At 33.2% G+C, this 21507-nt stretch overlaps 1 protein-coding gene and 1 non-coding gene across 2 annotated transcripts in view; both read right to left on the bottom strand.

The window, feature by feature from the left end:
- The window catches only part of LOC127788068 (UPF0481 protein At3g47200-like), a 104164-nt gene that overhangs the window by 10701 nt on the left and 71956 nt on the right, over positions 1-21507 (bottom strand). The gene's annotated exons all lie outside the window — the stretch shown is intronic.
- LOC127789370 (small nucleolar RNA R71) lies at positions 3574-3680 on the bottom strand. Its single transcript, XR_008020547.1, has one exon. It is a non-coding gene; the product is annotated as a small nucleolar RNA R71 (small nucleolar RNA).

The following is a 21507-nucleotide window of genomic DNA, read 5'->3' as shown; positions in this document are numbered from 1 at the left end:
ATATAGAATTAAGTATTTTTCAATACATTTTCACCATTAAATTTCATGAAAAATAATACATTTTTTATTAAAAATAATGCCTATCAAACACGAAATGCTAAGAAAATGATCAAATTCTATAAAAAATATTATCAATCAAACATCAAAAGATAGAAAATAACATCATTTTCTAGATAAAAAATTATATCAATCAAACAATTTAAAATTTTAATTTTCAAAAATTTATTTTTCCTGCAATTTAATTTTTTAAAATTTATTTTTTATTCACCTAAATTCCACCCTTCTAATTATATGCATCCTTAGGCCCTGTTTGATAACCATTTTTTTCAAGAAAAAGGCATATTTTTCACCCAATTTTCTAGTTGTGCAGTGTTTGGTAGCTAATTTTTTTCAAGGAACCCATTTTCCCACTTTTGCTCACGTGATGCGTTTTTCCTTCAAATCAAAGAAATCAAATTCCTTGGGGGGGGGGAGCTCTGATTTTTCAAACAATTGAAGCAACAAGCGAGAGAGTCGAGCCGAGAAGTTGTGCGCCTTGCTACTTTCATATATATATATATATATCGCATATATATTTGTAGTGGATTTAACAGACAATGGAAAAAGAAGGAAAGAGAATGACGAAACAGAGGGCGTGCAAAATCGGGAAGAAAAACGAACGACGCTTACAGGGCATCGAAAATTAACGTAAGGGAGAGAGAGAAGATGAGGAAAGAGCTATTCACCATCTGTTGTGCATCCAACGCACCGAAGAAAATTGGGAGAAAGAAGACCACCCATGTGCATGAAATCCAATAAAAAATTGGAATGAATAAATCGCTCAAGTCCAGCTGCCAATACTGCCTTACTGTTTTTTCAATTTCATCTTTTGCAATAAGGATAATGCTAGATGCACAATTCCCTTGACAATCTACGTCGAATGTTTTTTTTTAATAGGATTTAATGTTTTTTAATATATTTTTAGTATTAAATTTTATAAAAAAATATGTTATTTTTCATGAAAAATAATATCTATTAAACACAAAATGCCAAAAAAATATTCAGATTCTATATAAAATATTACCAATTAAATACCAAAAAATAGAAAATAACATCATTTTCTAGATAGAAAATTATACAAATTAAACAGTTTAAACTTTTAATTTCTAAAAATTTATTTTTCTTATAATTCAATTTTTTGAAATTTATTTTTTTTCCACCCTTGCAATCAATCAAACGAAGCGTTATTTATTTTCCCACCGTGTAAAAGTTAAGGATTAAGCTACTTGTAGAGAAGCGTTTACCGAAAGTTTTACCAAATTAATTTATTTTATTTTTGATTTATTTTATTCAGCTTTTATCTTTCCAGAAGCTCACCCATTTTCTCTCTCTCCCCCATTTTCACTCACTCTCTCTCTCTCTCTCTCTCTCTCTCTCTCTCTCTCTCTCCATTTTTCACTATCTCTCCCACATTCTCCCTCTCAAACCCATTGCTGCAAAAAACACCGGCCGTCGCCACCGCCGTAAGCACCTTCCGCCGTCACCCACCGCCGCGAGCACCTTCCACTATCGCCCCCCCCCCAATCGGAAGGATCAGTGTCGCCTGCCCAACGTCTGCTTCTTCCTCACCCATTGTCTCTCTCTCCGGCATCATTCTGTACACTAGCGGAGACATCAAGAGGTCTGGCGAGCTCGGCAAGATGTTCAACATCTCTATCGCCGACCCCACCAAACATACGCTTAAGCCCTCATGCCCCTCCACCTCCTTTTCTCAGCACAACAGCAAATCCATCAGAGCCAACTCCAACTCCGCGCGAGTGCGTGACCGGCGACTGCGTCTCCTCCACCTCCGATCATCTGGCATCCCTTGGATCTCGTCTCCTTTGTCTTTGTCGTCTTCATCATCGTCATCTGCCTTCATGGTTAGAGTTAGTTTCTAGGCTGGTTCTGTTTCACCGCCTGCTAATGGTGGTTGATAAGTGTCTTTTATACACTTATTTTGGTCTATAAACTTAGCATTTATACATTCAATAAGCATGATTTTTACTTGATTTGGTTCTATATATGGTTATGTAGATGTGGAGCATGTGTTGAATACACTTGGAGCAAAAAGAGTGATTTTGGTGCATGATGGGAGTGAAATAAAGCTTGGAGGCAAGGTCTGGTATCAATGCAAAAGAAAGCAAAAGATTATCAAGAGCCAAAAAGTGGAAGATGATAAAGCAAGAGGCCAAAGAAGAAGGCTAGCGGGCTTATAGCGATATGCATACCGCTGTAGGACCGCTTTAAGGTTTAGTTTCTGGAGCTCACAGTCCTACAGCGGAATGCATACCACTATAGGACCACTTTAGGAATTGCTATCTGGAGCTCATGGGTCTGCAGCAACAAGCATACCGCGGTAGCATTCTAAACTTCAAATCAAAGCTCAATTTCGGCCCATCTCCGTCCAAATCAATGAAAAATGAGAGTTTTCACTATGCACCACTTTAATAACCTAAAAACCACTATATAAAGACTTATTCTTAAGGGTTTTGGGAGTTTTTTGGGCACGAAAGAGAAACGGACGGAAGATTGAAGACTACTCTTGGGTTGTATTTTTCTTTTCTTTTCTTTCTCAATTCTTTGCTATGGATTCCAACTCTTTTCTTTTTCTTTTGATTGAGAGCATGCATAGCTAAGTTTTTAACTAGGATAAATGATGAAACCTAGACTTCTAATTGTTTGATTTAAAGTTATTCGGGTTGATTGTTTGTTATGTTCATAATGTTGTTTTGATGCTTGATCACCATTGGAACATATTTGTGATTTGTATTGCTTTCGAGAGATTCAATATGGATTAGACATGGTAGCAAACAACGTAGGGTCCTATAATAGGTAGAGATACCGTTATGCCCTATGAAATCATTTTGTGATGATCTCCGTGATTGAATGCATGTTTATATGTTCGGAGGTTGTCTAGAGATAGTTAATCTCATATATATTCTTAGAACTGAATGACCATCGAGAGAGACTTTTAGTTGTGATTGGATCATCGATTTTCAACCTAAGATAAGGAATAGCAAGACCGGAGTAACGAATAATTGAATCATAGAAGGCCGACGATGGATTCACAAACCCTAGTGCCTTAGTCTTGTGAGTTTTAAATCAAAGGAATTATTTTGTTTGCATATTTTATTTCTAAATTAATTTTCATTGCTGTTGAAGGCTTTGTTAATGTGTGTGTTAGGTTAAGGTTAAATCAGTTAGAGTAACCATCAAAAGTTAGTCCTCGTGGGTACGACACTCTATTCATCACTGTATTACTTGTCACGATCAGTTAAGGCCAGACGTGATCAATCTCTTTGCCAACAACATACCTTTTATGGAATGAGCGAGGAAAATCCACACTATCACTTGTCTCGATTTTTGGAATATTGTGGGAATTTTAAGTATTAAGGAATTAATGAAGAGGCACTCAAGATGCGCCTTTTCCCTCACACTCTGAAGGATAGGGCTCGAGAATGGTTAGACTCATTACCACTGGGTAATATTACTACATGGACAGATTTGGTACAAAAATTCACACTCAAATACTTCCCACCGGCCAAGATTACCAAGTTTAAGCATGAGATGTCAACTTTTCAGCAAGCTAAGTCTGAAAATTTTCATGAAGCATGGGAGAGGTTCAAGGATCTTTTGAGAAAGTGTCCAAGTCATAGCTTCCCACTACCAGCTCAAAATCACTTTTTCTATGCTGAACTCACTCCTCAAAGTCGCTTTGCAGTTGATTCTATATCAGGAGGATCTATTCGAAATAAATTAGCTGGGCAACTTCACGATCTTTTTGAAACAATGAGTGAGCAGTTTGTAATGTGGCCGGATAGGAATTCACATAAAAGAGCAACATGAGTGCATGATGTGAGTACATTGATGCTAGCTAAGATTGATGCTTTGTCAAAACGGATGGAAGCATTCAAATACTCCTCATCCGTTAATATGGTGTAAGGATCTCATCCTATTTGTGGAACTTGTGGGGCAAATCATCTGTCGTCCGGATGTCCACTAGTCATCACGGATCCTTCTTTCACAGAGCAGGCCGCATATGCACAGAACTTTCAACGTCAGCAAAATTTTCAGTGGCAACAAAATCACCCATTTTCTCAGACGTACAATCCTGGCTGGAGAAACCATCCTAACTTCTCCTATGGCAACAATCAGAATATTCAAAATCCACCAAGACAAGGGCAACCACAAGGGGGGAAAAGAGGATGGGAAGAAGCGGTTTCAAAGCTTCAAGAACGAAGTGACCGGACCGACGCAACTATTAAGAATATTGAAAATCAAATTGGGCAGTTAGCAAAAATCCTAACAGAGAAACAACCGGGCACTTGGCTTAGCAACACCGAGGTGAATCCGAAAGAGCAAGTAAATGCAATCACAACAAGGAGTGGGGTGCAACTACCAGAAATTCATGTTAAAAGACTAGGTGTGGCAAAACAAAATGGTATTATTCAGGAGACAACAGATCAACTTGAAGAGCCTAAAGTAGCAACTGAACAAGAGAAGGTAATTCCATCACCAGTCAAGCCATATGTTCCTCCAATTCCATTCCCTCAGAGGTTTAGCAAGCACAAGATGGATAAGCAATTTGAGAAGTTTTTGGAGGTATTTAAGAAACTTCATATTAATATACCGTTTGCGGATGCCTTAGCCCAAATGCCCAACTATGTGAAATTCATGAAGGAAATCTTATCAAATAAGAGGAAACTAGAGGAGCATGAAACAGTCAACCTAACGGAGGAGTGTTCAGCCATCTTGCAGAAGAAGCTTCCACCAAAACTCAAGAATCCAGGGAGTTTTTCTATTCCTTGCACTATTGGTGAAATTAATTTTGATAAAGTTTTATGTAACCTTGGTGCAAGCATAAACTTGATGCCATTTTCTGTTTTTAAGAAGCTTGGATTAAAAGAACAAACACCCACTACTGTTTCTCTTCAATTGGCTTATAGAAGTATCAAATATCCGAGGGGAGTAGTGGAGGACGTTTTGGTAAAAGTGGATAAATTTATTTTTCCTGTTGACTTCTTTGTTTTGGATATCGAAGAAGATTATGATATGCCCTTAATTTTAGGGAGACCTTTTCTTGCCACAAGAAGAGCTTTGATTGATGTCCAGCAAGGAACACTTAGCCTTAGAATTTATGATGAGACAGTTATGTTTAATGTATTTAAGGCTATGAAACATTCTAATGGCAATGAAAAAAAAGTCTTAATGAGAGATGGCATTGTGGATTTAGTAGAAAGACCTGATAAGCCTAAAGAAAATTGCATTGCTAACTCTTTTGATGAGTAGGAACAAAGTTTGGATGCCAAGAACAAGGTTGTGGTTGTGGGTTCTTTGAGAGAGAAGCAAAAAAGTTGTCCATCCAAAAGAGACAAATTGTGTTCTTTGAATGTGTCTTCTTCTTCAAAAGCCAAGCCACTAAGTTATGAAAAGGAAAAGTTGGTAAGGGTGTTGAGGGAACAAAAGAAAGGGATTGGATTGAAACTTACTAACATTTAAGGAATAAGTTCATTAAATGGCACTCACAAAATGTTGATGGAAAAAGAATTCAAGCCTCCTTGAAGATGGAGGCCTAGTCAAGCTAATGACTTTAAACAAGCGCTTATTGGGAGGCAACCCAATTTCCTATCTCTTTCATTTATTGGCATGTTGCATTTGTTTTTTTTTTTTTTTTTCTCTTCTTTTCTTTACTTTGTGTTAGGTTAGAGTGTCATTCTTTAGGATTTTTTGCACAAAAACAATGTTGAGGTCATCATAACAGCATGCACTTGGTGTTTGATAAAATACCCCAACTAATGTTCACCTGCACATTGCACCTTAAGTTTGGGGGGAGTTTGGGCATCCATGTGACTTTGTCCACTTCCTGTCATTCTTATTCATTGTTGCCTTCTCATGTTCAAACTTGTGCATTGTAGGTACATTTTCAGAAGTGATAATGCAATCGAAGAGCCATCCTACACCAGCTACTTACAAGGGCAAAGCCATTGCCGAAAGTTCTAATACCTCAAAACAAGCATGTGTTAATCTATCTACCATCACAACCTTGACACTATAGATCGGGTACACTCATTCCTTTTCTTTCTCTTCGTTCCATTGGGACAATGAAACGTTTAAGTTTGGGGGGAGGTTCACTATGGGCAGCTACATATGTTACATGATCTGGTTGAATGGTGTTAAAAAAAAAAAAAAAATTGTCTTATTTTGTTGGGTAGACGTGCCATCAATGATGAAGCTTATTTGGTACCATTTTGATGAAATGAGTAAAGAGAGTGATACTATTCATTTTGTTTTGTGATTCATTATCCATGATAGATGAATGTGAACACAAGTGTCAAGAGATTAAATGCATAGGTTCCCATTTAAACTTTCTCCCTTAAACCAACTTTGTGAGTAACTCAATCATCAAACATTATGAAAAGAAAAGTTTGGGGAAGATTGAGCCATGATGGAAAATGTTGAGGAATGTGTTAACTCCGTGCTTTGTGTGGAATGTGTTAGGCATACTAAGGGAAGCTAGGCAATGACCATAGGCTAGTGATCTAATCCCTATGTCACTATGTCATGCACCAATGTAAATTTGAGCCTGCATATATCTTATACCTTTCTTCATAGCCTGAATGACTTGAGTGATTATGCCCGTAGAGGTATCTTAAAACCTGGTGCCCCGTGGTAATCTGGCTTGGGAGTCATCGGCTGAAAGCTCGTTACAAGGGTCATTCAGAAAGCTTAATGGAGTGAAGGCTTACACATAAGATATCAAAAAAAAAAAAAAACGAGATGGAGCATAAAATGCACTCGTTTAGCAAAAAAAAAAAAAAAAAACTCAATAATGGTGCCGATGTTTGTAACTCTTAGGGATTGGAAAAACTAGTGGGTTTTGTTAGATATGGCACACACCAAGAGCGGGGTGAATTGGTATAATTAAAAACTTGATTTAAAACTTTGAAATCCTTTTGATGGAAAAAACAGTTTAATGCAAGTAAGGATAATGAAATGATAGCAATGATAAACAAATCAAAAAACATAAGCAAGAGAGAACACAAATATTTTTAGTGGTTCGGCTTAACCCAAACCTAATCCACTATCTTAGCTCCTCACTAAGGATTTTTCAAACCATCCACTATCAACCCCCTAGTCAACCCGAGTAGGTCCTCTAGTCCAAGATTAGGAATTACAACCTCCCACTCAAATGGGCTCTCTAGCTACACAAGCTAGGAAAATAACAACGATACAAATGAAAGAGAGAAGTTAAGAGTTAACACTCTTAGTTACAAGTTCTCTCACAATGAAAACAAGGCTTAATAATAAATTTACAATGATAAAACAATGAAGCCTTGAAGAGAAAATACAACAGTGAAAGCGCAAATATTATAAGTTCGAGTAAAAATGATTTGAACTGTTTAAATCAATTCGTTCCCATCCATTAGTCTTCTCTTGATCATCCATGACTTGTATTTATAAGCTTCCCAAGAGATTGAAGAGAAATATAGTCATTTGTGACTGTTGGAGTTTGAAAAACTAACCGTTGGAAGCTTTCTGCAAAAGATATAGTCGACAGAAGAAAATGCATAGTTGACTATTTTTACAAATAAAACAAGACATAGTCGACAGACAAAAAGGCATAGTCGACTATCTTCTAACACAAATTTTCCATAGTCGACAGACACAAAGACATAGTCGACAAATGCAAAAATATGAAGAGAAATTTGAATTTTATGAACAAAAATAGTCGACAGATGAAAATCCATAGTCGACTATCCTTACATGATAGTCGGTAGACTGAAAAATAGTCGACAAAAGCCTTAAATAGTTGACAGATCAAACCAGCATAGTCGACTATTTTCAGACATAGTCGACTATCCTTAATAGCATAGTCGACTATTTTCAGGCATAGTCAACAGAATGAACCACATAGTCGACTATCCATTTTGAAAAAATGAAAACTTAACATATCCTCATTTCGATTATTTTGAAAGCAAGTTGAGATAATTAAAAACATATTTATTTTGAATCTAAACACACTCAACCACACTTCAACATTTCTCTTATATAAATTTTCATATTTTTGCTTCAAGGAGATTTAAAGATTGTTTTTCACAAACTTATCCATAAATATTTACTCATAAAGATTTAGAGTTTGATTTTCATATAGTCATTATCAAAACCACTATTTTATTATCCAAGAGTAAAATATCAATCTCCCCCTTTTTTATGATGACAAAAACAAATATGAAAATTAATTCATTCATTTTATCTCCCCTTTTTGTCAAAATCAAAAAGATTAATACTCCCCCTTTTTGGAACATACTGAGATCATAAATAAAAGAGCCTCCCCCTTAAACCAAATCCTCATAGAAATTATTCATCAATTTAAGTATGCATTCAGAGGTAAGCATTCATTGGCAAGAGTAAAATGTCAATATTTATCCATATTTCAGAAACTCAAAAGCAAACATCTAAGACTACCAAGATAAGCATACATATATCAAAAGATTTGTTCTCCCCCTTAATCAAAGCATAAAATTCGAAAATCATTTTAACATTATAACTCCCCCTTAATTAATGCATATATCACAACATTATAATTCTCCCTTATTAATAAAGATCTTCAACAAAATCATAGAGGTAAACTTATAACTCAAAATCATCAAAACTTATAAATAGAGAAAGATTTAGGGAAAGAAGGATACCACCAAGATTTTAATTAATAAAATCTTTCTTACACTTGGTAGGCAATACATCATTTGGGGTTGAATTTCTTTTTCATCCCTTTTTCTTTCATGCTTGATTCATCCTTAAATATTTTTCTTTGAGATATATTTGGATGACAAGCAACCTGCAAAAGATAAATCATCCACAAGCTTTTGGTGCCCAAACCACTTTGGGGTCACCATAGTTAGCATTGAAATTTCCTTTTGGAACCCATATTTGTTTACACTTATGTGGATTGTTTCTTTCAAATTCTTTGTTTCTAAAGTGATACCAATAGCTAGGATGTGAAGCAAAATATTTTTGTTTCCTTTTTATGAAAATTGTTTGCTTCTTATCCTTCTACACATTCCTCCTAAAATGAGAATTTTTAGGTATCAAAACATGTTTGGATCCTAGGGGTTTAATATTGGAAACAGTAGACACCTTAGTTCCCTTAGGAATCCATTTCATTCTAGGTCCACTAGTTGATTTCCTTTTAAAAGGACAACAAAATGCAATGTGGCCTAATTTACAACAGTAAAAACATTTAACATCATGAGAGGTGTGTGAAGATGAGCTTTTGACATTAGCTCTTTGACTATTAAAATTTTAAACACCTAGTTCATAATCACATGAATTTGTAATATCCTCTTTGAAAATGGATTTCTCATTTAATGCACTGTTTGAGGATTTCATTTCAAATTCTTCCAAAAATTTTTCTTTTAAAAATTCTTTATTGGAAGCAATCAAATATTCATTCTTTGATCTTAAAACTTCTCATTCATTTGATAGTAAGTCTAATTGCTTTTGAAGAGTTTTATTTTTCAAACATAACTTTTCGAAATTTACATATAAATCATTCAAAGCATTCAATAACTCTTCATTTGAAAAATCATTCTCACTGTCATCATTATCATCAATAACATAAATAGAAGTAAAGGTTACCTCCTCTTCTTCTTGAGCTATGAGACACGAGATAGGATTAGAGCTTTCTTCATCCTCTCTTTGTATATGATTCAATGAATTTTCAACCTGTAAATTTTCATCAACATGCTCACAAGATTTATCAGAGAGATATAATGAATCAAGAGTACTCAATATCTCTTTAGCACTAGAGCACTTAGAAACTTTACCATAAATATCCTTATGCAAAGCTTGATGCAAAATTTTCATGGCTTTGATATTTAAAACAAAATGATTTTTATCATCTTCACTCCAAATGCATTTTGGTTTTGAAATGAATCCTTTATCTACAATATACCACATATTAAAATCAATGGATTGCAAGTAAATACAGATTCTTTTTCTCCAAAAATCATAAAATGAGCCATCAAAATAAGGTGCCACATTAGTAGGATACCCTTCCTTAAGAGTCATGGATCTCTCCTTAGGTTGTTAGACCTAGAAACAATGAGTTAGGCTCTAATACCAATTGTTAGATATGGCACACACCAAGAGGGGGGTGAATTGGTATAATTAAAAACTTGATTTAAAACTTTGAAATCCTTTTGATGGAAAAAACAGTTTAATGCAAGTGAGGATAGTGAAATGATAGCAATGATAAACAAATCAAAAAACATAAGCAAGAGAGAACACAAAGATTTATAGTGGTTTGGCTTAACCCAAACCTAATCCACTACCTTAGCTCCTCACTAAGGATTTTTCAAACCATCCACTATCAACCCCCTACTCAACCCGAGTAGGTCTTCTAGTCCAAGACTAGGAATTACAACCTCCCACTCAAATGGACCCTCTAGCTACACAAGCTAGGAAAATAACAACGATACAAATGAAAGAGAGAAGCTAAGAGTTAACACTCTTAGTTACAAGTTCTCTCACAATGAAAACAAGGCTTAATAATAAATTTACAATGATAGAACAACGAAACCTTGAAGAGAAAATACAACAGTGAAAGCGCAAATATTATAAGCTCGAGTAAAAATGATTTGAACTGTTTAGATCAACTCGTTCCCATCCATTAGTCTTATCTTGATCATTCATGACTTGTATTTATAAGCTTCCCAAGAGATTGAAGAGAAATATAGCCGTTTGTGACTGTTAGAGTTTGAAAAACTAGCCGTTGGAAGCTTTCTGCAAAAGATATAGTCGATAGAAGAAAATGCATAGTTAACTATTTTTACAAATAAAACAAGACATAGTCGACAGACAAAAAGGCATAGTCGACTATCTTCTAACACAAATTTTCCATAGTCGACAGACACAAAGACATAGTCGACAGATGCAAAAATATGAAGAGAAATTTGAATTTTATGAACAAAAATAGTCAACAGATGAAAAGCCATAGTCGACTATCCTTACATGATAGTCGACAAACTGAAAAATAGTCGACAAAAACCTTAAATAGTCGACAGATCAAACCAGCATAGTCGACTATTTTCAGACATAGTCGACTATCCTTAACAGCATAGTCGACTATTTTCAGACATAGTCAACAGAATGAACCACATAGTCGACTATCCATTTTGAAAAAATGAAAACTTAACATATCCTCATTTCGATTCTTTTGAAAGCAAGTTGAGATAATTAAAAACATATTTATTTTGAATCTAAACACACTCAACCACACTTCAACATTTCTCTTATATAAATTTTCATAACTTTGCTTCAAGGAGATTTAAAGATTGTTTTTCACAAACTTATCCATAAATATTTACTCATAAACATTTAGAGATTGATTTTCATATAGTCATTATCAAAACCACTATTTTATTATCCAAGAGTAAAATATCAGGTTTGACTGTCTAGTGGATGTTAGCATGCCGAAGCATTCAAAATAAAAGAGAGTCCTCACAAACCAAGACAACGCCATTTTTGGCTGAGTCCAACCAAACTTGAACAAGAAAAAAAAGAGTGATTGAGAGCACATAGGGACTGAATGAAAAGACCAAGTTTGGGGGTGGAGTGCATATTACGACCGAGAAAGTGTACAATACCATCAAGGGGTCGGGATACCAACAACCTTATGCATGATATTATACCTGACAGGATTCGCACACACACACGTCAAAACATGGAATAAGTATAAAAACAGTTGTGTAGCATTACTTGAAAACTCTGTGTGAATTATGAATGATACCAAAATCTGAGGCTACCTTAAAGGCTATCCAACTTGTAAGTGATTTTGAAATATTAACTATTCTCTACTTGAGGGGTGATATGTTTGAGTCGATAATCTTGCTCGGGAAGATCAAGATTCTAAGTTTGGGGGTATTTGATAAGTGTCTTTTATACACTTATTTTGGTCTATAAACTTAGCATTTATACATTCAATAAGCATGATTTCTATTTGATTTGGTTCTATATATGGTTATGTAGATGTGGAGCATGTGTTGAATACACTTGGAGCAAAAAAAGTGATTTTGGTGCATGATAGGAGTGAAATAAAGCTTGGAGGCAAGGTCGGGTATCAATGTAAAAGAAAGCAAAAGATTATCAAGAGCCAAAAAGTGGAAGATGATAAAGCAAGAGGCCAAAGAAGAAGGCTAGCGGGCTTATAGCGGTATGCATACCACTGTAGGACTTCTTTAAGCTTTAGTTTCTAGAGCTCACGATCCTACAACGAAATGCATACCGCTGTAGGACCGCTTTAGGAATTGCTATCTGGAGCTTACGGGTCTGCAACAACAAGCATACCGCGGTAGGACCACGGTAGCGTTTTGAACTTCAAATCAAAGCTCGATTTTGGCCCATCTCCGTCCAAATCAATGAAAATGAGAGTTTTCACTATGCACGACTTTAATAACCTAAAAACCACTATATAAAGACTTATTCTTAAGGGTTTTGGGAGTTTTTTGGGCACGAAAGAGAAGTGGACGAAAGATTGAAGACTACTCTTGGGTTGTATTTTTCTTTTCTTTTCTTTTCTTTCTCAATTCTTTGCTATGGATTCCAACTCTTTTCTTTTTCTTTTGATTGAGAGCATGCATAGCTATGTTTTTATAACTAGGGTAAATGATGAAACCTCGACTTCTAATGGTTTGATTTAAAGTTATTCGGTTTGCTATTTTCTTATCCATTCGGGTTGATTGTTTGTTATGTTCATAATGTTGTTTTGATGCTTGATCACCATTGGAACATATTTGTGATTTGTATTGCTTTCGAGATATTCAATATGGATTAGACATAGTAGCAAACAACGTAGGGTCCTATAATAGGTAGAGATACCGTTATGCCCTATGAAATCATTTTGTGATGATCTCCGTGATTGAATGCATGTTTATATGTTCTAAGGTTGTCTAGAGATAGTTAATCTCATATATATTCATAGAACTGAATGACCACCGAGAGAGGCTTTTGGTTGTGATTGGATTATCGATTTTCAACCTAAGATAAGGAATAGCAAGACCCGAGTAACGAATAATTGAATCATAGAAAGCCGACGGTGGATTCACAAACTCTAGTGCCTTAATCTTGTGAGTTTTAAATCAAATGAATTATTTTGTTTGCATATTTTATTTCTAAATTAATTTTCATTGCTGTTGAAGGGTTTGTTAATGTGTGTGTTAGGTTAAGGTTAAATCAATTAGAGTAACCATCAAAAGTTAGTTCTCGCGGGTACGACACTCTATTCATCACTGTATTACTTGTCACGATCCGTCCACTTGCAGGATAGAATAAGCAGGACAGTGATGCTAGGTAGTTTTGTTGCACCACTTTCCCTTTATCTTTGATCTTTTTTAGGTACTAATAGCCTTCTGGTTTGCTGCGTTGGTTGCCTGTATTTGATCTTCCTTATGCCCGCTAATGGTGGTTTTCTTATGCGGCGTTTCATCTTTCTCGCACTGTTCTTTGATGGGGAAATTCTTAGGATTACCTGGCTCCTCGTTCTCGGTCATATTTCAAATGGGTTTGACAAATTAACATACTTACAGCTTTTAACTATTTGATTCTGGACCTCATAGGCTGATTAATTTTACATCCAATTTCAGTTTGCTATCTTTTCCTTATTTATTTTTGGGTTTATATTGAATTTCCAACTGTTCTATGCGTAGTTGTTTTCTATATTTTGACTTGCTCAAAGGAAGGCTATTGGCCGGAGAGAACATACCCAATTCGTGGAAGTTGCTGATTGATACAGTTTTGACTTATTTCACACTGATACAGTTTCTTGCATGATTAGTATCTGTGTGTGAGTTCACATTCTTAGATGTGCAGATCCATTCGGTATTGATTTGCTTGAATAGAAAATTGAACTTGTAGATTTAATTTTTCATCAATTACATATTTACATTGCTGGAAATGCAACAATTGTGGCTGTTGCCATGGTCTGATGTACAAAGTTTTTTGTTGTTTGAGTGTCTTGTTCATGACTATTTGTGCCATGCTTGTTCAACTGAACATCAATTTCTATAAGTTTCTTTTCTTCTTGTTGATTTATATATCTATATCTGTCTTTGTTTTCCAATTGCACAAATTTTTTCCATGTAGCTATGTGCAAAGCCCTATTTTCTTAGTTCTCTATTGTATATATTGCATTTTGAGAATCTGATTTCACAAATAAAATGCACATTTTTGTTTTTTTTGTCTCTTAATTTTTTTTCTTTAGACTCTATTCTATCTGATACTTTGCGTTGGAATATCGGAATGCAACCCATAACCTTTATCTTTTCTTTTTTTTTTAAAGAAAAAAGAAATGCAAGTAGCTCAAAAAAACTAGTGTCAAATAGACCCTAAGAGTGACCTTACATGAAGCATGTCATATATCTGATAATTGAGTTCATTTTTATAATTTAGGTCTGGTATGAATATTCATGTGGACTGATGAACAAAGAACCAATTCTTTCTTTTCATTTGTGAAGGATGGATGGGGGTTGGGGACAAGGGATGACTTAGCTTGACAGTGTTGCAAATTCATAATATTTTATGTACTTGCATTTACGTGTAATAGAAATGTTTGCTTTGCAGGTTATACACTCAGCCAGAGCAAATGCAATCCACAATCATGGGTTTGATCCGGATCGCGGCATATCAGGTGGTATAGCTGCCTGATCAAGTATTTGTAGTAGAGGGCAGAGACCTTGTGCATCAAGTAGAGCCTGTTTGTGACTTAAAAGAGACTTGAGTGGAAACTGATACTGAAATTATTTTCAATTTAGATATATTTAATTAAGAGAATAGTTCTAGATTTGATACAGATTATACATTATGTTTTTTATTGTATTAGTTTAATTAGTCAGTTAGAATGATTAATCAACCTGGCCCAGAATAATTTTCCAAGCAAGAAAATCATATTGATTGTTTATTTAGATGTTTCTAACTATTAACTAATCTTGATGGTTGTGTCTTAGTTAGTGTTAAAACACGAACATAATTTTTGATAATTTGGACAATATAAGTCAATAGATGTGTCAATTGAGAAACATCTTTAAAATTTTATGTGTTGCAGAAGAATGCAATCCTTGGGGGCTCCTTGACTAGGGCCTTGGTATCTGCTGCCAGCAACAATAACGGAGGCAAAATTTCAGACTAACTCTATAATGTTCTAAACAAAATATCCAAAAAAAAAAAAAGGGTCTAATTTTCAATAGAGGGAACAGATGGAGTTGAGTGATATATGAACAAGAAATTTTTAACAAATGTTCTCATAAATCACTGAAATTTCCGTATTCAAGTATTGAATTTGCCTCCACTCAGTTCCAAAGATAAATTCAAAGTTCATCAAATATTATCATTTGTTATCAAACTTTTCACACTGCAAATTAAGTGTGTGTGAATTGCATTTGTCAATACGTGCAAACATCAATCTGTTATTTGAAATGAAATCTCTGTTTTGGTAAGTATAAAATTGCAAAATCTCATGTAGAGTAGTGACCTTAAATTCAACATCTCAGAAAGCCCTGCTAATGAGCAAAAGCAGGATCAAATTGGCGTCGGTTACAGCAACTCGGCAACAGTTTGCATCTATGATTTTTGCAGAACACGAAACTGATAGCAGTAACTGTGATATCCTCCCATGTTCATTGTCTTCGAATTTAAACATAAAATACAAGCATTGTCAAGGAAACAATTGAAACCCAGAAATTTCTTAAACATAAAATACAACAATAACATCCAGTGAATGAGTACATATCAAAATATATACATTTGCACAAATAGATGCGTGGAGAAAAGACACTTGGAGAACAGAATCGCTATAAATGAAGTGCAATTGCAATCAGAAGTTTCACAGCTCGCAAGCAAAACAGAAAAAGATTTGGCCGTCTTTACAAACCCTAGCTCCCTATTATGTGTGGTGCAAGCGGCAGTGGGTAGGGACAAACAACAGTAGGGGGCGGGGGGGGGGCAACCTACGGGCGGCGATGGTTGGTCGGAGGGGCCAACGGGTGGGGGCAACGGAAGGCGGTGCGAACGGCGGGGGGCCGGGGGGTGGGCGTGACCGTCTAGGGGGGCGACGTCGATCCTTGCGACGGGGGGGAGGGCAACAACGGAAAGTGCTCGCGGCGGTGGGGAGCTCGACGGCGGAAGGTGCTCACGGCGGTGGCGACGGCCGGTGCTCTTTGCAGCAATGGGTTTGAGAGGGAGTGTGGGAGAGACAGTGAAAGAGGGAGAGAGAGAGAGAGTGAAAATGGGGGAGAGAGAGAGAATGGGTGGGCTTCTGGAAAGATAAAAGTTGAATAAAATAAATTAAAAATAAAATAAATTAATTCGATAAAATTTTCCGTAAACGTTTTTCAACAAATAGCTTAATCCAAAAGTTAACCACATACATAGGCTGATTTGACAATCCAGTATCTCAGACTGGAGGTGTAAAGAGAGAGAAGAGAGAAGGTAATGCTATTTTAAAAAAGTGTGAAAGTCAACCCAATACACTCCAGTATTATTGTTCATCTTCGGTGGTTATTAATTAGTTATAATATTTTTCAATTTTTAGTATTTAAAAAGATGTGTATCTTAGGTTTCTGTTAAAAATATGTTAAAATTATAATATTAATTTTGAGTTTAAAATGGGTGGTGATGGATTAATTATTTCTCTTTGATATTGTAGATGTGTGATTAACTTAAGATAAAAATATTTAGTTTGGTCAAAATTTGCTAGTTCAATTTTGATTATTTCAATTAGTATAACGAGTCAGTTCGATTGGATTATATGTACTATTGGAGAGTTTGATTCGATTAATTAAAATCAAATAATCTAAATCAATTATAGCCAAATACACAGCCCTAAATGTCATCCTCAGTGTTGTTGCTGTCTTTGCTTTACTTAACACTTAACAGTGGCCAGATGGCATGGAAGTCAAAAATTACAGTCCTTTTCTTTTTCTTTCCTTTGGGGCAAAAATTAAATAGCTAATAATATAAGTGTTTAATTTTGATATTTATAAAATTAATAATGTTTTCTAAAAATTATTCTTAAATTATTATTAATATTAAAAATATTTATAATTTTTAAAATTAGTTAATAAATTTGTAAAGATATATTGTGGATCGTCCGGTCCCAATCTCGATCTTCTCCTTAGATCAATGTCGGCCTTCTCATTGGACCTAATTTCGATCCAGCATTAACCTACCACGGCATTATCACAACCCCCGCTGGATATTCGTACGGCCACTTCAGATCTCATTCTCATAATTAATGAGGATTTTGTCGCTACCATGCTACCACATGAGAATCTTCATCGGTGTCGAATAGTCAGTCTCATCACTTGCAAAAACACAACACATGCAGGCAAGCAAGAGGACATCTTCCTCCTATATCAACTAGCTCTCCTCATAGCCAGTATATGTTTTGATTTTTGATCTACTGATACACTGCATTTTCTTTACTTTTTTACTCACTCGAGTATCAAAGTATTTGTAGGTGTCAACCGCCCTCCGAATGGATCGTCACCAAACCCTGCGCCCTGCCGTTGCGATTCCGTCTCCAATCGTCCTCTCTTGATTAGGAAAGAACATATTGTTAATTTTTTAAAAAAATATTTATAATTTTGTGGGTGTGAAAATTAGTATTATGAAAATTAAATTAAGAGTAAGGATGTGCAAATTTCAACAAAATAAAAAATTAAATTAGATTAAATTAAAAAATTTTGTCCTGTTTTATCAAGATCAATTTATCCCGATTTGATTTTTGTTTCAAAAGATAGTGATTTTTAATTTTCAATCACCTCTGGTCCAAATTGAAAACCAAGTGTATATATATATATATAATATGTATATATATATATTTGAAGTTCAAATGTTTTGTTGAACCAAATATTAAATATTAAATTTTTGTTAATTCGGTTAGAATCCTTGAATATATTTATTTATATATGTATATTTTAAATTTATATTAAATAAAAATAAATTTAATTTATTAGATCGATGTAGACTAGACTTGAGCAGACCTGATCATGCCAGTCTAGCCGCTACGTAACCACTTTGGGCTTGATATTTGGCCTTCAAATTAAAAGTTTTCTTGTCCCGGTGGAGTCCAAATTGGTTGCACTAATTATGACATTGATAGATAAATTTATTGATTTCATACTTAATAAGTTAACAGTTATATATTGTTTTATAATTAATTTGATAAATATTTAATATTAAATTTTAAATGTTAAACTCTTTTGAAAAATAACTTTTTAGAGTATTTTTAATTAAATAAAAATTATAATATTTTAAATACAAATTTATCACATGATAAAATTAATTTTTATTTAATAATAAATTTTTTAATCAAATAAAAACATACTATTCTAAATACCATTAAAAAATATATCACAAGATATTTTGACATTAAATTTAATTTTTATTTGATAATTTTGATCAAATAGAAATATAATATTTCAAATGTCATCAATAAATCTATAACAAGATTTTTGACATTCAATTGTATGATAGAATTAATTTTTATTTTGATGCTTAATGGAATATATAAAAATAATTTAAAGTACCAAGATAATAAATATTAATAAAATAATTTTATTATCAAAATTTAATTAATTTTTATTATCAAAATGATATCAAAGGCAATCATCATTAAAATATAAATTGTTGCAAATCTCTCTCTATATATATATAAAATTATAATTTATTTAATTTTTATTTTAATAAAGTACTTGAAATTGATTTTTGTTTGAAAATCATATACTTTACTTATGAATTAGGGTGCAAAGCTTATTGTTGTTTATAATTATCAAAACTAATTACAAAAGTAAAATATCAATGCAATGGAAGTAGATCCTAATGATTGTATTATGAAAGACATTTATGTATATAAGTCACAGCAACAGACAAATAACCTTTTTAAATCAAATAGATGGGGAAAAAAAAGAAGGGAACAAAGGGAATGAACAAAAATATATATATATATATAATAGCCTCGACTATGTAGAGTGATTATATTGTAATTAATAAGCCTAGAAAAGATATGATAATCTTTTTTATCTATAATTTTTTGTGATGATTGTAGAAATGAGCAAAGTAAAGAAAGACAAAGGAAGAGTGAAGTATTTTAGGTGAGCTAAAGCTATGTCTCACACAATAATTCAAATTTTAGCTGAAGAGTTACAAAAAGGAGTAAACATTTTTCCTCCTTCAAGCCAAAAAGTTTTTACGTGTTGTTAGAAAAATTAACTTGAAATTTGTGGTGGATTACATTCTTGATCATGTTGAAAACCATTTGAGGACAGTAAAATAATAGAGAATTATAGGCCAATTTAAGGAAAAAAGTAATTTCGGTTGGGATAATTTCATGAAGATGATAACTATAATAAATGATGCATATGATTGGGAAATAATGGTAATAATTTTGCTTCATTTTTTTGTGCATATTTTTTTTTGTTTGCTTCATATTAATAATTCAAATTTAAAGTTTGTTTTGTGTGTTTGATTTTGCAGGCACATCTTAATCATGAAAAGTATTTGAACAAGAAAATAGAGATATACTAAGATGACACTTATTGCAAGAAATGATATGCCAATTTAAAGTTTTGCCAAGTCATTTAATAATATCAATCTTGACTATACCTTAGAAGTTCAATTTATTCTATTAGATGATATTATTGACATGAAAGAGATAAAAAAAATAAAAGAGACATCATCCTTTAATGTATCCTTTGATGTTGATGTTCTATATGAAACGGTGATTGAAGGTAGAATATTGTGATGAAGTTACCCTTGTTTTTGTTTTTGATTATTTAGATTGCGTTCTCTTTATTATTTTTAATTTATTTTTTGTTTTTAATATTTTAAAATAATAAAAATATGTTTTTTTATTATTTTTAAAAATATATTTTGAAAACAAAAAAAATTATATAAAAAATTCAAAATAACAAAAAAAAATTGAGTATTTTCATCCAAAGTAAATTCTAAATTCAAAACACATATTTATTTATATTTTATTATTATAATAAAAAAATTACAAAATTCATTAACTTTAAAAATAAATATTTTTTTAATAATATATTAACATTAAATATTTATAATTTACTGAATAATCAAAATTATTGAATAAAATATTATTAAAAAATATTTTTAAAATTTTAAAAAGAATGCATTTTTAATTTTCTAAAAATAAATTATTAAAATAAAAAATTAAAAATAAATTCAAAATTAAAAATTAAAAATTAAAAAGTAAAGAAAAGACAACCTTAGTTGTTAATTAAAAATGAGAAGATTATGAAAACTTTTTTGACTAAGAGTGATAGAATAAGAAAATTTTAGGTGTAAAACTTTATCGAGGAAGATGGTGGATTGAAATGGATCATAAAAAGTCAATATTGTCAATATTGTTACTTAAATTTAAACTCGTATATCCTATTATAAATATGCAATTATTAACATTATAGAACTTGAAGTCCTGTTTTTTAATCCTAATACCTATAATCCTAATATTTTTAATTATTAGAATTATGTATGTGAAATTTAGAATATTATAGAATTTATGATTATGCACAAATTTATTTAGATGAAATATGATATTATTATGTTTTAATTTTATTATTATTATGTGTTTATGATTTTTTTGATAGTAAGAAAAAATATATATTATAATTTTTTAAATACCAACCAAACACTACAAATGATTTTCCAGTAAAATTTTCACCATACAATAGGAAAAGACATTTAAAAAAAATATTTTTATAAAATTATTTTTCCTTGAAAAAACACTTCATCCATAACAATCCAAGCCTTAATCCCATTTCTTCTATTACTAATAGGTATCCAACACCCTTGGCCTTGGAAAAGTTCAGTCATTTGTGGACTATGGGCAACATTGACAGTCTATGAGCAAGACTTGCTGACTCAGCATTGGATCCAAGGAAAAAATATATTCTGGGAGAGACATTATATCAACTATATCTATGTTATTACCTGTTTATAAATATATATATATAATTTATTAATATATTTAACAAAATTTTCCCAAATCACAAATTCATGATATTTCATATACACAAAAAACTTTCCAAATATACACTGCACTCTAAACTGTCCAAATATGCTAGTTTATTACCACTACGTACCTGGAATGGTTTTATTGCTAATATAATTTTGGTGACAGCCACTTAAATTTAAAAAAGAAAAGTGGATTGAAGAGAGTAGCGGACGAAACAGCATCGGCGCGGATTACCTAAGAACATTCCGGATGAAATTGCCCACCGTCGTGCCGAAGACCAGAAACGCAATGAGGAACGCCGTGAACGTCCACGGTTTCGCAAAGTAATTCCTTCTCATGTACCCCATGAATTCCGGCCACCCCAGCTTGCTGTAATTCGCCGCTTTCTGGCACGTCTCCGCGAAGTAGAAGTCGCCCAAAACCACTTCCTTGCAGAGCTTGTTGAACAGATCGGAGAC

The sequence above is a fragment of the Diospyros lotus genome, chromosome 13, assembly GCF_014633365.1.
Source record: "Diospyros lotus cultivar Yz01 chromosome 13, ASM1463336v1, whole genome shotgun sequence".
In the NCBI taxonomy this organism is placed as follows: Eukaryota; Viridiplantae; Streptophyta; class Magnoliopsida; order Ericales; family Ebenaceae; genus Diospyros; species Diospyros lotus.
The sequence above is the reverse complement of the archived record's forward strand: the minus strand, read 5'-3'. Positions and strand labels throughout refer to the sequence as shown.